Source organism: Anser anser, assembly GCF_964211835.1.
Source record: "Anser anser genome assembly, chromosome: 3".
Classification (NCBI taxonomy): domain Eukaryota; kingdom Metazoa; phylum Chordata; class Aves; order Anseriformes; family Anatidae; genus Anser; species Anser anser.
In genome coordinates, this window is record NC_139722.1 from 4,396,606 (window position 1) to 4,404,955 (window position 8,350).

The following is an 8,350-nucleotide window of genomic DNA, read 5'->3' on the forward strand; positions in this document are numbered from 1 at the left end:
ACTGATTAGTTACCAGTACAGATGTAATAAAGTCATAAAAATAAGGCACAGGTTGCAACTTTAAGCATCTTTTCATCACTGATTGTACCTGTGTCTGGGTTTTACAAATGTGCTGAAATTGGTGTCAACAGCTGTCATTCTGCAAACATGTATACATGATTTTTAATTCATGCTGTGTGTATAGTATTCCAAACCTGAATTCTACTAAGATGGTGTCAAGTGGAGCTGCCTACCTATCTTTTCCCTTCCCTTTTATTTTATTTCAAATACAAGGACATCTGTTGGAAAAGCAACACAGCAGGCTGTAAGCAATACAGGAAGACCGCAATATCATCTGCACTCCTGGAGTGCATCAAGGATAACCTCCTGGTCTAGGTATTAGACAAACCATCAAGTGGAGAAGCGTTAGTTAGCCATGACCCTGAACTTTAGAAGAGGAAATTTCCATCTGTTTAAAGAAGTAGTGGATGAGATCCCTCAGGGAACTGTCCTTAGGGACAGAGGAACTGGCAGCTCTTTCAAGACACTTTTCTTAGAGCACAAGAACTTTCCATCCCCACATGTAAGAAATCAAGCAAGGAAGGCAGGAAACTGCAAGGGAAGACTGACCGATAGCTACCTGGACTCCTGTAAGGCCTGTGATGTGGCCCCACATGACATCCTTGTCTCTCAGTTGGAGAGATATGTATTTGAAGGGTGGACTGTTCAGTGGGTAATGAATTGGCTGGGTAAGAGCAGTGGTCAACAGCTCTATGTCCAGGTGGAGGCAAGTGGCGAATGGTGCCCTTCAAGGGTCCGTCTTGGGACTGGTGTTGTTTAATATCATTATCAGTGATGTAGACAGTAGGATTGAGTGCACCCTCAGCAAGATTGCAGACAACACCAAGCTAAGTGAGGCCCCACTTGGAGTGCTTAATCCATATCTGGGCCCCCAGCATAAGAAGGATGTGGGTCTACTAGCACAGGTCCAGAGGACACCAAGAGGATGACCAAAGGGCTGGAGCACTTCTCCTATGAAGACAGGCTGAGATCACTGGGGATAATTAGCCTGGAGAAGAGAAGGCTCTGGGAAGATCTCACTGTGGCCTGTCAGTACTTAGAGTGGGCTAATAAAAAGAGAGAGAGACATTTTACATGGTGCGGTGGTTTTACCCTGCTGGGCAGCTATACTCCACCACAACTGCTCTCTCACTCCCCCTCCTCAAAAGAAAAGGAGGAAAAAAAAGTATGATGGAAAGAAAAAGGATATTGCGTTGAGATACAGATAATTTAATTAAAGGGAAAATAAAGAAGAAGGAAAAATAAATATTAGCAAAGAAAAAATTAGCAAAATTAGCAAGCAAAGCCTGCATGGAAGCAGAGAGGGGAAACAAAAAAACAAACAAACAAACAAACAAACAAAAACACTCTACTTCCCATCAATGAATGATGTTCGGCCACACCCTGGGAAGCAGGGCCTCAATACTCATAGTGGTTGTTTGGAAGGATAGACATCTTCATGACAAGAACCACCTTATTCTCTCCTTCCCCCTTCCGAGATATTATTGCTGAGTGTGACATCATAAGGTATGGAATATTCTTCTGGTTGGTTTACGTCAGCTGCTTGGCGATGTCTGCTCCCCACCTCTTGTCCACCCCGAGCCTACAGGCTTAAGAGGGTTTGGAGGGCATCTTGATGCTGTGCCAGCACTGCTCAGCAATAGACAAAACACTGGTGTGATACCAGTGCTGTTCTAGCTACAAGTGCAGAGCAATGCACTGCATGGGCCACTGCAGGGAAAGTTAACTACACCCCAGCCAGACCCAATACACATGGGCAGATAGTGATAGGACAAGGGGGACTGGTTTAAAACTAAAAGAGAATAGATTTAGGGACTTTCTCCTTCCACATGAATCTTCAGAGAGGAACCTTTTAAAAATATCAAACCATTTCTAGCTGTGGTATATGTAGGCTGTGCAAAGGTTCAGAAAATATAAGCTCTGTTCTCATGTCTGCCATTGGCTTGTTGGATTATTTTGGACAAAGCACTTTTCTTCCTCATGTTGGACCTGTGCTTTCATGGATCTGACCTTACTAAGGGCTTGTGATGAAATAGTTTGTCTTGTACTTTATGCCCATGAATGCACATTCTTTTTTCTTTTCTGTTATTGTGGCATATGATAACTGGATCAGAATCAACCTGGAGAAGGGCTGTGTCTGAAACCAAACAAGTTCCTCCATCGATCCTTCACCTTGGCTGCACAAATAGTAGTGCTGGTCCAGAGAAACTCTCAGAAATGTGTGGTGGGTAGCAGGGGCAGACAGCAGACACTTCAGCTAACTGCATAATCAGGAAACTGCTGCCTTGGCTTCCTCTTCTGCAAAAGCATGCAGTGCAATGTCTGAGCTCATGGTAACCAGAGAAGAAAAGACCACACAATGCAGGGCATACTTTAGAGTCTGCAAATTTTGTTGCTTCTCATGAAGTCATGCTGGCACCACCAGCTCAAGGCTTTAGACCCTGCTTACCCTGTCCAGGGTGATCACAGGCCAGCGGCATACCCATGAGGACATGATGGTGCCAGCTTCATTGCATCTGGTTCTTAGAAGGATAGCACTTATGAGTCCAGTCTGGATATCTCTACCTTCTGCTCCCCACACCTTGAAGCTTTGGGGTTAGTAGGAACTGAACCAGATGGGATCTCTCTCCTTCCCAAGCACATGTGTGGCAATGCCCATTACAGTCTGAGGAACAGCAGCACACCCAGAAGGATTAGACCATTGCCTACCAACTGCTTTTCCTTGGATATTTTTCCCCAGCAACTGGTATTGCAAAAGTCCTATTTTACACAAATTCAGCCTGTTATTGCTGCACATTCTTGGCACTTGTTGTAATGAGATGGAGTCATAATGGGGTAAGCTGTGAACTTGCAGCAATAATAATAATAATACAGAAAACAGTCTATTTTTAATGTCCCCATATTTACTTCCTTTGTTCAATGGGGCTGTTAGTTTAAAGAAAGGAAATTAAACCACAAGTGCTACAGCAGGCTGAAACAATTTTAAAAGGCCGAACACAGAGTGACAACACAATAATAATGACAGTGCAATAATGTACATTTATAAGATGGCTTTCATCCAAAGCTCTCAAAGTACTTGACAAACTTTGTAGGCACAAAACAAAGTGAAGGCCATGTGTTTTCAGGACTAAGGTACAGGTGGGTTGTCATGGATTTCTAGATATTTTGTAACATTGATTCCTTTATTGCTTAAAGACTGCTGGATGTTGTAAAAGTAAGAGGATGATTGAACATTGTGACAAAATTTATGTGATTTTAGGAACTAGAGAGGAAGGCTAAGGCTTTTAGGGATGGACATTTCCTATTTATTTATAAAGGGCTGAGGGCTCTGTGATTTGACAGAAAAAGGCAACCCCAAATTCCTCATCTTGGAGTTGGATCTAGATGATTTCAGGCTGAAATCAACAATAAAACACTTAGCAGTGAAGGTAATTAACCATCAAATAAGCTTACCCAGAAATATGAGCGGACTTTCTGTTGCTTGAAGTGCTTAAATCAGAACTGTAAATGGCTTGAAATGGTTCATTGTAGCTTAGAAAAGTTATAGGCTAAATGCAAGAATAAAATTATAAAGTATGTCTTCAGGAGAGGTTCAGACAAGATGATTGTAAAGGTCCCTTCTGGCCCTAAAAATCTATGAATATATGAATCTACTTATTTATTTATTTCCAGGAAAACTGGAGAAGGGGAGCAGTGGGGATACCAAAGATATATTCGTGTAAAGGGGTTAAAAGTAAGGCTGTTTTGTCTGCTCTGATATTTTGACAGGACTGATTTAATTCTGTACATATGCTTGATAGTAATAGTAGTAATAGTAATAATGTTTTGTTTCTCACTGTTGTCTGTTCTACTACCCCTTCTCTCTCTCTTTTTTTTTTTTTTTCCTTTTAGTTTAATGGTTTCTTCGAACACCTGGAGCTTTTCATCTGGCTATAGTTTAATGTTATTTCTGTGCATATGTATCAAACCAAGGTAATCAAACCCTCCTTTTCAAATGATGTCTATTTTTGCATCCTAGTGTTCTTTAGGTGGGAGGCAGCTTACCTAAAGAAAGAATTGTCTTGATTTTTTATACTTGTGATGTATATTTACATTTAATAATGCAATTTCAAAAATATGTTAAAATAGATGCATGTTTGGATCTATTTGTATATGAGAGCAGAACTTTAATTCAGTATTAAAATTATTATTTGTTCTCTGTTTGTGAGATTCTGTCACAGCCAGACAGAATGCTTTCAAGGCCATCTTGAATCCTTGAAGCAGTGTAACCCTTGTGATAATGAAACCTATTTAAGGGAGAGGCAGTTTAATTAAGACCTAGTACTGTGCTAATCTTGTTGTACAAATGCATATAAATTTGTTGGGTCTGGTAGAGAGGGTCCAAAGGAAATTTTATCCTGTACAAGACCATGGGTTGGTGCAGTTAATAAAAATTCCCAGAGCATCTTTGTGACCGCTCATTCTTTCTGCCAAACTCTAGCTCCAGGAAACACTAAACTGTTCTAAGTCCAGGGTGATGTTATCCTATTTTCTCCCTACTCTTCTATGCATACCTTCATTCAAAATAAAATAAAAATAAAAAATAAAAATAAAAGACAGTGAACAAGTGTCATTTGTTGATAAAAGCCCAAAAGAAAAAAATACACTTCTTTACTAGGAATAGTTTTCAGCCAGACCACCTACCCCTACAGCTGGATTAGCTGACTCAAGGTGGGAGGGAACCTACCACTGGGCAATCAGAATAGAACCACAGAAACCTGTGTTTAAGGATAAATCTACACTAATAAATAGGTAGAGCTATTCACAGTTTTTTTCTGGAGCCAAATGACATAACACTGCTTGTACCTGTGCAACTGAATTTTCTTACCACACCAAAATAGAATATTTTACTGGTGTAAGTCCTTCTTTCATGCTAACCCTGAACCACGAGCATATAAGGAGTCAGCTGATTTATTCAGATCAAAACTATAACACCTGAGTACCAGTGCAGGTGATAAGGGATAAAGGATGGAGACCCATGCCTGTACACAGCTCAGTTTATTTTTCTTAGTATACATATATATATATATATACAGCCAACTGCTCACCATGGGCTTTGTCTGTGTCAGTACCCAAACCAGTACCAGTGCTCAGGAGCAAACACTGGAATCTGGCAGTCTCTGCTACCAGTCAGATGGCTCCTGGCACATTGTTGGTCCAGGCTAGCTAGTGTTGTCCCAGACATTTCCCATGCACAGCTCAGGAGCCAGCATGGACCAGGCACTGTCCCTGCTAGGCAAGCTGGAAATTGGTATTTTATTCTGGAGGTAAGGTTGTTTAATATATATATATAAAAAAAAAAGGGGGGGGGGGAGGAGCAGACTGTTCCAGCTGGCCTCAGGGTTAGGGAAAGGATCCTAACACTGCTTAGCTTGCTAGTACAGATGTAGCCAAAGTGTCTAGGAGGACATTTGTCTCGGTCCCATTTCTGCAAGGTTGCCTGGCAGTACACATACAAGTTACATACAAGTTTTCCTCTGCTGTAGCTAAGCAGTGCTGGGCTAAACCACCAAGTTTTATTGATCCAAGGATGAAGAAAGAGCTAAGCCTTCAATATGAACGCATAAAACAGTTTAAGAGAGAGAGAGAAAAATGCTGTGGAGAAACAGAGCACTGTCCCTGCTGCTGCCAGCAGGATTGGTGGGGACAGCAACCACTGTTTTTTTTGTGAAATACTCTAAGTACACAGGATCTCACCACTTAAGTATCCACAGGAGACGGTTCATCTTTCCTTTGCATTGACACAGTCAGTTAGCAGCAAAATCTTGTTCATATTTTTGCCTACTATAGCTGCATGTGAATAGGTAGCATCCATTAGCTCTAATCCTCCTCCCTTTATGCTCCAAGATTTTCTTTCTACACAGACTCATTTTGAGGATTTGGCCCCATCTTTTTATGCCTATTGCCACCAGAATGAGAGAGCATAGGGAAAGAGTTCAGGTGAGAGAAATTAAGGCAAGAGGTGGGGAGATTTCTTCATAAGTTTTCTTCTCTCTTTAATTAAATACAGGATGCTGTTTTCTTTTGAGTTTGATATATAGTATTCATTTTTAAATGATAATTAAAGATTCTACTTATCATTTTGTCTCACAGAAGGCTTGCAATGAGTTGTTCCACAGCCTGAGGCTAAAGCTAGCCCAGATATTAGCTGAACCAAACAGCGCTGGCATCACAAGCCAGTCTGCACCCCTGCAATTTTTAAAAGAAAGTTAGATTAATGCCAAAGGATGAAAGTTAGGAAAGCATCTGACTACAGGAAAACAGAGATTTCAGAGGGGGAGAGAGCCAAATACCTATATTTAGCCATCTACCACAGGACCTAAGATGGGCTTATGTTCTGGGCTCTGAGGAAATAGTTCTGTGGTTTATTCAACTTTCCTACTGTACATCATTACATGACCTTGACTCCACAGGTAAAGGCAAGAAGAAAGTCTTGTATTCAGAGCACTACTTCATAGACCTCCTTTTGCTCTTGCATCTGGCTTTCATCTTTAGCTCTGCAGGGAAATAGGTCCTGGCTGCCTGAATAAACATTGTATTTAATTCTTCTTTTGGGCACAGGCTCCACAGCAATTACAGAAGTTCATTTCAGGCACCATAGAAAGCTGTTTTGTGCAGCCAAGGTAGCAAGTTTGTAACTCGAAGAGCCAGCGAGGAGGCCTGTTGCTGAGGGAAACCATCACTGAGCAGCCTGACAGGAGCAGAGGGATGTCACTGGTGTGCAATGTTGCAGACCCTCCAGCTCAAAGAGACAGCGCGGCACTGTAATATGTCAAGTGCATCGCTGAGTTTCAGCTCAGTGGAGAGGGCAACACATGCACCTGGGAACTGGAAAACATCTGCTGGAGGAAGTCACTTGAAAAATAACCTTGCAATGGCTTGGGAGAAACATCTGTGCAGCAAATGACATACCAGCAGTAATGGAAGGATGGAGAGACAGAAGTTGAAGAAAGTACCTTGTGTTGATGATACAGGGAGCTGGTGACAGGACAAGGGGAATTTAGGTCAGCAAAAACTTATTTGACTATACAGCTTTTATGCGTGAGAGCTGATGCAGCAGCTGTCTAATGGAAGGAACTGTGTAGCCTCTATTGTTGGCACATGTGAATAGAGGGATCCAAACTTTCCACCTTTCCCTCATTCTCCACTCTGAAACTATTTCTGTGTTTTATTGTTTACTCTCTATGAGAGTTTTTCCACAAACTCTTCCTACTCCGTACATAAAGAACAGCAATGTGAGGAGGGTGTGACTGCGCTAAACCCGATGAATCTTGAATCCTTTCAAGGGATGTGAAACCTAAGGCACAGAATGATATATTTCACCCAGAACAAAGCTAGTTGATATTCAGGATAGGAGAAAAAGACTCCTAAACCCATCTCCCAAACCCCTCATGTCTTAACATTGACTTTTATTTTATCCATTATTTTGGACAATTCTGTTATTCAGGCAGAGCAAAGATTCTAATGAACCATCTTCTTACAAGACGCATTCACTCTGGGAAGCACTGGGTGAAATTCCCCAGGCTACATATTTCAAGAAGTCAGACTAGGTGGTTACTATTGTCTGCATGTGTTGGGAGTTTTGAAGAACAGGAAACTATTTTAATTCTCTGCATTGTTATAAGTCAAAATCACGAGAGGGATTGTGTGAACAATTTAACAATGTGAGGGTCAATACGCAGAAATGTACCCAGGACATGTTCAGTTCAGTTTAAATGTAGTCAGACCAAAGAGTTATGCTCGCATGCACCTGCAGTTCAAGTTGTGGACATCAGCTAGTGCATTTCTGGTCAGCTTCCAAATCCAGCTGGGGAAGGCTCAAAGTATGCATGCCCCAGTGCAAACAGGTGAAGCAGTAGGTCAACATCTCAAATTTGCAAGTGAAACTGAAATGTGAATGACAGTTTGCTGGCTATGGTACATACCAGTCCTTACTGTTTCATAAGCATGCATGGTGAACAGAGCTGTTACATAAATAGTTTGCCCAGATTTGCACAGAAACTTAATAGAAAAAAAAAAAAATGGGGACAAGATTGACAAATCGTTAATGATTCTTTTCAAACCACTCTAGCTTGCACCTATGAGATTAAAGGCATTAACTCCACAAGGGTGTTGTGATATGCCTTTTGAGAAGTGACCTGACACTACAGCAAGTTTCTGATAGGCCTGGAGAAGGAAACCTATGCAAGGATTTGGAGTCAAAAGGATTAATTGGTACAGATCTAAAGACAGTGACAAGATATAACACTGA

At 41.3% G+C, this 8,350-nt stretch overlaps 1 long non-coding RNA gene across 1 annotated transcript; it reads left to right on the forward strand.

Annotated features, from left to right (window-relative positions):
• Positions 1–3,286: 3,286 nt before the first annotated feature.
• LOC310896218 lies at positions 3,287–7,631 on the forward strand. Its single transcript, XR_014581290.1, has 2 exons — positions 3,287–5,366; positions 6,661–7,631. It is a non-coding gene; the product is annotated as an uncharacterized lncRNA (long non-coding RNA).
• The last annotated feature ends 719 nt before the right edge of the window (positions 7,632–8,350 follow it).